Source organism: Taudactylus pleione, unplaced genomic scaffold (genome assembly GCF_031769625.1).
Source record: "Taudactylus pleione unplaced genomic scaffold, aTauple2 ptg000866l, whole genome shotgun sequence".
Taxonomy (NCBI): domain Eukaryota; kingdom Metazoa; phylum Chordata; class Amphibia; order Anura; family Myobatrachidae; genus Taudactylus; species Taudactylus pleione.
This window is the reverse complement of record NW_028285268.1, coordinates 248033-256253: the sequence shown is the minus strand read 5'-3', so window position 1 is coordinate 256253 and position 8221 is coordinate 248033. Positions and strand designations below refer to the sequence as shown.

The window sequence follows — 8221 nt, the reverse complement described above, 5'->3', positions numbered from 1 at the left end:
TCATTTTTTTAGCTCAGACAGTAGTAATATTGATAGTAGCCAGTGACTGTTTGAAGCTATATATATATATATATATATATATATATGTATATATACACTTAAACGGTCACATGTGTATCCACAATGCGTTCACACATATATACATTTGCTATTGTAAATAGAAACACACACAGTGCACCTTTTATGCTGCATGTAGACACACAATGCATACTTACATATAACCATAAATATACACGCACTCATAAAAGGTACCTGCACATTATGGTTTATATTAAAGTTACTAATTATGATGTAAAATGTATGTATTTGATATTAATGGTATAGAACATGATAGACATGGCATGTTTGGTACTAAACTGACACACTGTTTATTTCCAGATATCTGAACCTATCAGCGAGTGAGTCACATCTTCGATGGTTATGGAATATAGGAAATTATTGGTTAAAATGTATACACTGTAATATAGTGTCTCTATCTAGTTTTAAATCAATTAAAGAAAGACAATGTAGAATTGGGACATACCCCTAGTGAACTGTCCTATGAACTACAGCGTACTACAAAGACCAAAAGCAAGAACCAATGGAATTATGTTTGTCTCTCTACATTGTTGTTATCATGATCTGTTAGGGTATATAGCCTGTGTCCCGGTCCCAGTTAGTAGCCATTCTCATGGATGACCACAGACCTCAGGATTGATGACTAACTGGGACCGGTGCACTTGCCTATGTATCGACTGTACCTTAATCCTTAATCCTTGGCACTCATTGTTTAGATCAAAGTGCGTAATACTCTTTATTGTAATAATAACTTTTTGTGCTTTGGAACCACACTCAAAGTCTGGAAAGTGATTATTTCTTGTGCAACTTGCAACACTAATTAGCGATATTTGGGTATAAAGGTTATTAGGTATTCATAGTAGTATGGGGAATTAAATGAAGGGGTTATATGGAGTAGTATTGGGAGTTATATGAAGTGGTTATATGGAGTAGTATGGGGAGTTATGTGAAGGAAATATATGGAGTAGTATGGGGGATTATATGAAGGAAATATATGGAGTAGTATGGGGATTTATATGAAGGAAATATATGGAGTAGTATGGAGAGTTATATGAAGGGGTTATATAGAGTAGTATGGGGAGTTATATGAAGGGGTTATATTGAGTAGTATGGGGAGTTATATGAAGGGGTTATATGGAGTAGTATGGTGAATTATATGAAGGAAATATATGGAGTAGTATGGGGAATTATATGAAGGAAATATATGGAGTAGTATGGGGAGTTATATGAAGGAAATATAAGGAGTAGTATGGGGAGTTATATGTAGGAAATATATGGAGTACTATGGAGAGTTATATGAAGGGGTTATATAGAGTAGTATGGGGAGTTATTTGAAGGGGTTATATGGAGTAGTATGGGGAGTTATGTGAAGGGGTTATATGGAGTAGTATGGGGAGTTATATGAAGGAAATATATGGAGTAGTATGGGGAGTTATATGAAGGAAATATATGGAGTAGTATGGGGAGTTATATGAAGGAAATATATGGAGTAGTATGCGGATTTAATTGAAGGAAATATATTGAGTAGTATGGTGAATTATATGAAGGAAATATATGGAGTAGTATGGGGAATTATATGAAGGAAATATATGGAGTAGTATGGGAAGTTATATGAAGGAAAGACATGGAGTAGTAAGGGGAGTTATATAAAGGGATTATATTGGGTCATATGGGGAGTTATATAAAGGGATTATATGGAGTAGTATGGGGCATTATATGAAAGAAATATTTGGAGTAGTATGGAGAATTATATCAAGGGATTATATGTAGTATGGGGGAGTTATAAGAAGGAAATATATGGAGTAGTATGGGAAGTTATATGAAGGAGTTATATGGAGTAGTATGGGGAATTATATGAAGGGGTTATATGGAGTAGTATGGGGAGTTATATGAAGGAAATATATGGAGTAGTATGGGGGAGTTATAAGAAGGAAATATATGGAGTAGTATGGGAAGTTATATGAAGGAGTTATATGGAGTAGTATGGGGAGTTATATGAAGGGATTATATGGAGTAGTATGGGAAATTATATCAAGGGATTATTTGGAGTAGTATGGGGAATTATATGAAGGGGTTATATGGAGTAGTATGGGGAATTAAATGAAGGAATATATTTAGTAGTATGGGGAAGTATATGAAGGAAATATATGGAGTAGTATGGGACATTATATGAAGAAGATATATAGAGTAGTATGGGGAGTTATATGAAGGGATTATTTGGAGCAGTATGGGGATTTATCTGAACAGGTTATATGGATTAGTATGGGGAGTCATATGAATGGATTATTTGGAGCAGTATGGGGATTTATATGAAGGGTTTATATGGAGCAGTATGGGGAGTTATATGAAGGGATTATTTGGAGCAGTATGGGGAGTTATATGAAGAGGTTATATGGAGTAGTATGAGGAGTTATATGAAGGAAATATATGGAGTAGTATTGGGAGTTATATGAAGGGATTATTTGGAGCAGTATGGGGAGTTATATGAAGGGGTTATATGGAGTAGTACGGGTTGTTATATGAAGGGATTATATGGAGTAGTATGGGGAATTATATTAAGAGGTTAGAAAATGTATTATCGAGAGTTATATGAAAATGTTACATGGAGTAGTATAGTAGTTATTAGAATGAAATATATGGAGTAGTATGGAGAGTTATATGAAGGAATCATATGGAGTAGTATGTGGAGTTATACAGTATGAAGGGATTATATGGAGTAATATAGGGAGTTAGAAGAAGGGGTTATATGGAGTATTATGGGAATATAGAGAGGGGTTGTATGGAGTAACATGAGGATTTATAGTGAGTGGTTATCTGGATTAATAGGAGGAATTATAAAGAAGGGTTTCATGGAGTAATAGAGTAGGAGGATTATATTGATTGACTATGTAGAGTAACAAGAATTATATAGAGTGGATAAATTATGGTGGGAACATGGAGTAATAGGAGTTATAAAGAGAAGTTATGGTGGGTATAAAGAGTGATATGAGTAGTTATAGGGAGGAATAATACTGATGAGAATTGTGGAAATATGTATTTATATGAGGAGTTATAGAAAAAGTTATATAGAATAATAGGAGTTACAGGAATGGTTAAATTGATTAATTTATTGTGGGTACACTGGATGACATAAGGAGCTATAGGGAGAAATTATATGGATGAGTTATGGTGGGTATATGGGATGATATGAGGAGTTATAGGGAGAAATTATATGGATGAGTTATGGTGAGTATATAAGATGATATGAGGAGTTATAAGGAGGGGTTATATGGATGAGTTATGGTGGGTATATGGGATGATATGAGGAGTTATAAGGAGGGGTTATATGGATGAGTTATGGTGGGTATATGGGATGATATAAGGAGTTATAAGGAAGGGTTAAATTGATGAGTTATTGTGGGTATACTGGATGACATAAGGAGCTATAGGGAGAAATTATATGGATGAGCTATGGTGGGTATATGGGATGATATAAGGAGTTATAGGCAGAAATTATATGGATGAGTTATAGTGGGTATATGGGATGATATGAGGAGTTATAGGGAGAGGTTATATGGATGAGTTACAGTGGTTATATGGGATGATATGAGGAGTTATAAGGAGGGGTTAAATGGATGAGATATGGTGGGTATATGGGATGATATGAGGAGTTATAAGGAGGGGTTATATGGATGAGTTACGTTGGTTATATGGGATGATATGAATGGAGTTATAAGGAGGGGTTATATGAATGAGTTACAGTGGGTATATGAGATGATATGAGGAGTTATATGGATGAGTTACAGTTTGTATATGGGATGATATGAGGAGTTATATGGATGAGTTTCGGTGGGTATATGGGATGATTTGAGGAGTTATAAGGAGAGGTTATATGGATGAGTTACAGTGGGTATATGGGATGATTTGAGGAGTTATAAGGAGAGGTTATATGGATGAATTACGGTGGGTATATGGGATGATATGAGGAGTTATAGGGAGGGATTATATGGATGAGTTATGGTGGGTATATAAGGTGATATGAGGAATTAGAAGGATAGGTTATATGGATGAGTTACGTTGGGTATATGGGATGATATGAATGGAGTTATAAGGAAGGGTTTTATGAATGAGTTGCAGTGGGTATATGAGATGATATGAGGAGTTATATGGATGAGTTACAGTGTGTATATGGGATGATGTGAATGGAGTTATAGGGAGGGATTATATGGATGAGTTATGGTGGGTATATAAGGTGATATGAGGAGTTATAAGGAGAGGTTAGGGTTTCATGGAGTAATACAGTAGGAGGATTATATTGATTGACTATGTAGAGTAACATGAATTATATAGAGTGGATAAGTTATGGTGGGAACATGGAGTAATAGGAGTTATAAAGAGAAGTTATGGTGGGTATAAAGAGTGATATGAGTAGTTATAGGGAGGAATAATACTGATGAGAATTGTGGAAATATGTATTTATATGAGGAGTTATAGAAAAAGTTATATAGAATAATAGGAGTTACAGGAAGGGTTAAATTGATGAGTTATTGTGGGTACACTGGATGACATAAGGAGCTATAGTGAGAAATTATATGGGATGATATGAGGAGTTATAAGGAGGGGTTATATGGATGAGTTATAGTGGGTATATGGAATGATATGAGTTATAGGGAGAGGTTATATGGAGGAGTGACGGTGGGTATATGGGATGATATGAGGAGTTATAAGGAGGGGTTATATGGAGGAGTTATGGTGGGAATATGGGATGATATGAGGAGTTATAAGGAGAGGTTATATGGATGAGTTACGGTGGGTATATGGGATGATATGAGGAGTTATAAGGAGGGGTTATATGGATGAGTTATGGTGGGTATATGGGATGATATGAGGAGTTATAAGGAGGGGTTATATGGATGAGTTATAGTGGGTATATGGGATGATATGAGGAGTTATAAGGAGGGGTTATATGGATGAGTTATGGTGGGTATATGGGATGATATGAGGAGTTATAAGGAGGGGTTATATGGATGAGTTATGGTGGATATATGAGATGATATGAGAAGTTATAAAGAGAGGTTATATGGATGAGTTATAGTGGGTATATGGGATGATATGAGAAGTTATAAAGAGAGGTTATATGGATGAGTTATGGTGGATATATGGGATGATATGAGGATTTATAAGGAGGGGTTATATGGATGAGTTACGGTGGGTATATGGGATGATATGAGGAGTTATAAGGAGGGGTTATATGGATGAGGTATGGTGGGTATATGGGATGATATGAGGATTTATAAGAAGGGGTTATATGGATGAGTATGGTGGGAATATGGGGTAATAGTAGGAGTTTTAAGTTGGGGTTATGACAAGTAATAAGATGACTTTCTGTATACAGAAATATTATATATAGTAACAGGCACAGTTAATGGCAGATTGTATGGAACAATATACAGAATAGGTGGCGTAATAGAGAGGCTTCTATGTAATAATTACATGTAGATGTAGCTGAAATATATGCTGATTAGTAATGGTGGGATGTGAGACAGGAAGGGGGTGAGCAGACATCCCCTGATCAGAAGACTGAGCTATTCATGGAAATGACAATACTATACAGTATACACTATGGTACAGTCCAGGACTATCCGTCTAGATAAAATGCAGGTAGCTGAGAATAAAACATTCTCCATTCTCTGACAGCGACAGACATTGTGCATTCCCTATGCTTAACATTCACACTGCATCTAGGTTGTAAGGGGGGGGATGCTACAGAGAAATAGAGAGACCACCTACCACACACAGACAGACAGACTGCAGGCGAGGTTTATTCTTCATAATAAGCTGACAGACAACGCAGAGGGACAGACAGACAGCAGAGGGACGAGGGGCAGTAAAACAATGCTGAAGAGATGAGCAAAAAGGCTGAAGAACAAAATGTGAGGAGGAGTGCAAGCAAAGGGGAGTGACGGATTCCCCACGACTCAGCTCCCATGCAGAGTCCCCTCTATCCAGCTCACTCACACTGCCCCCTCCATCCAGCTCACTCACACTGCCCCCTCCATCCAGTTCACTCACACTGCCCCCTCCATCCAGCTCACTCACACTGCTCCCCTCCATCCAGCTCACTCACACTGCCCCCTCCATCCAGCTCACTCACACTGCCCCCTCCCTCCAGCGCACTCACACTGCTCCCTCCATCCAGCTCACTCACACTGCCCCCTCCATCCAGCTCACTCACACTGCCCCCTCCATCCAGCTCACTCACACAGCCCCCTCCATCCAGCTCACTCACACTGCCCCCTCCAGCCAGCTCACTCACACTGCCCCCTCCAGCCAGCTCACTCACACTGCCCCCTCCATCCAGCTCACTCACACTGCTCCCTCCATCCAGCTCACTCACACTGCTCCCTCCATCCAGCTCACTCACACTGCTCCCTCCATCCAGCTCACTCACACTGCCCCCTCCATCCAGCTCACTCACACTGCCCCCTCCATCTAGCTCACTCACACTGCCCCCTCCATCTAGCTCACTCACACTGCTCCCTTCATCCAGCTCACTCACACAGCTCCCTCCATCCAGCTCACTCACACTGCCCCTTCCATCCAGCTCACTCACACTGCTCCCTCCATCCAGCTCACTCACACTGCTCCCTCCATCCAGCTCACTCACACTGCCCACTCCATCCAGCTCACTCACACTGCCCCCTCCATCCAGCTCACTCACTCTGCCCCCTCCATCCAGCTCACTCACACTGCCCCCTCCATCCAGCTCACTCACACTGCCCCCTCCATCCAGCTCACTCACACTGCCCCCTCCATCCAGCTCACTCACACTGCTCCCTCCATCCAGCTCACTCACACTGCCCCCTCCTTCCAGCTCACTCACACTGATCCCTCCATCCAGCTCACTCACACTGCGCCCTCCATCCAGCTCACTCACACTGCTTCCTCCATCCAGCTCACTCACACTGCCCCCTCCATCCAGCTCACTCACACTGCCCCCTCCATCCAGCTCACTCACACTGCCCCCTCCATCCAGCTCACTCACACTGCTCCCTCCATCCAGCTCACTCACACTGCCCCCTCCATCCAGCTCACTCACACTGCCCCCTCCATCCAGCTCACTCACACTGCCCCCTCCATCCAGCTCACTCACACTGCCCCCTCCATCCAGCTCACTCACACTGCTCCCTCCATCCAGCTCACTCACACTGCTCCCTCCATCCAGCTCACTCACACCTCCCTCATCCAGCTCACTCACACTGCCCCCTCCATCCAGCTCACTCACACTGCCCCCTCCATCCAGCTCACTCACGCTGCCCCCTCCATCCAGCTCACTCACGCTGCCCCCTCCATCCAGCTCACTCACGCTGCTCCCTCCATCCAGCTCACTCACGCTGCCCCCTCCATCCAGCTCACTCACGCTGCCCCCTCCATCCAGCTCACTCACGCTGCCCCCTCCATCCAGCTCACTCACGCTGCTCCCTCCATCCAGCTCACTCACGCTGCCCCCTCCATCCAGCTCACTCACGCTGCCCCCTCCATCCAGCTCACTCACGCTGCCCCCTCCATCCAGCTCACTCACGCTGCCCCCTCCATCCAGCTCACTCACGCTGCCCCCTCCATCCAGCTCACTCACGCTGCCCCCTCCATCCAGCTCACTCACGCTGCCCCCTCCATCCAGCTTACTCACGCTGCCCCCTCCATCCAGCTCACTCACACTGCCCCCTCCATCCAGCTTGCTCACATTGCTCCCTCCATTCAGATTGCTCACACTACTTCCTTCCATCCAGCTTGCACACACTGCTCCCCTCCATACAGTTTGCTCACACTGCCTCTCTCCACTCAGCTCACTCACAATCCTCCCATCCATATAGTTTGCTCACACTGCCCTCCTCCATACAGCTTGCTCACACTGCCCTCCCTCCATAAAGCTCACTCACACTGCCCCCTCCATCCAGCTCACTCACACTGCCCCTTCCATCCTGCTCCCTCACACTGCCCCTTCCATCCAGCTCCCTCACAGTGCCCCCTCCATCCAGCTCACTTACAATGCCCCCTCCATCCAGCTTGCTCACATTGCTCCCTAAATTCAGCTCACTGTCCCCCTCCATTCCGGTTGCTCACACTGCTCCCCTCCATACAGCATGTTCACACTACCCTCCTCCATCCAGCTCGCTCACATTGC

General features: G+C 42.8%; 1 pseudogene; it reads left to right on the top strand.

The window, feature by feature from the left end:
• The first annotated feature begins 3268 nt into the window (after positions 1-3268).
• LOC148474227 (uncharacterized) lies at positions 3269-7910 on the top strand (annotated as a pseudogene).
• The last annotated feature ends 311 nt before the right edge of the window (positions 7911-8221 follow it).